The sequence below is a fragment of the Penaeus monodon genome, chromosome 15 (assembly GCF_015228065.2).
Source record: "Penaeus monodon isolate SGIC_2016 chromosome 15, NSTDA_Pmon_1, whole genome shotgun sequence".
NCBI lineage: Eukaryota > Metazoa > Arthropoda > Malacostraca > Decapoda > Penaeidae > Penaeus > Penaeus monodon.
The window spans coordinates 1,229,946-1,230,641 of record NC_051400.1 but is presented as its reverse complement, the minus strand read 5'-3'; the positions used below and the strand labels follow the sequence as shown (position 1 = coordinate 1,230,641).

At 36.8% G+C, this 696-nt stretch overlaps 1 protein-coding gene across 2 annotated transcripts in view; it reads left to right on the top strand.

Annotated features, from left to right (window-relative positions):
• Nucleotides 1-696, top strand: part of LOC119581615 (protein wntless-like) — a gene marked incomplete in the record, with an annotated part of 25,965 nt that overhangs the window by 536 nt on the left and 24,733 nt on the right.

Sequence of the window (696 nt, the reverse complement as noted above, 5' to 3'; positions counted from 1 at the left end):
ACATGAGAACCACACAACATGCATGTATATTGGTAGACATGCGCTTGCTAATATGATAATTTCGGAGAGGACAGTGTAATAATTGTTATATTTTTTTTACAGTGTGTTAATGTAATCAATTACATGATACTGTTTCATATGTATTGCCCAGGGACGCATATTAAAAAAAAATGTGCAAGCGAGTCCTCCCTGGTATCCATTATTGTTCTAGAACACATTAATTACCATCATCATAATTCGAGAGATGGCAATTACAGAATCTCGTTGATCGTTCCAGATAACCGCCTGTTACTGGCCTCGTAGTTCCAGAATCTCGTTCAGTTATTTTATTGTTCCAGAACAAATTTCCGGCGCTGAGATATTCCACCAAAACCTCGTATTATATATCGTATTTAACAGTTTATTCCTCTAGATAAAAAAAAAATCAGTGAACACCAACTTCAATAATCATGAAACCCCTAAAAAGGACCTTTTTTTTACCTCGAATATACGTCAAAATCTGGCACTGTCAATCTCACATACTTGACAAGACCCGCCCAGGTTTGCCAGCGTGCATGTTTGTACACTGTCATGGCCCGGGTTTTGCATGACTGCTGATTATTCAAATATATCAGAGCTGTGATTTTTTTTTATACCCTCATGCATGACACGTGTTCATAATTCCAGTTCGTATTCGTGTGATTATATAGTTTTTCT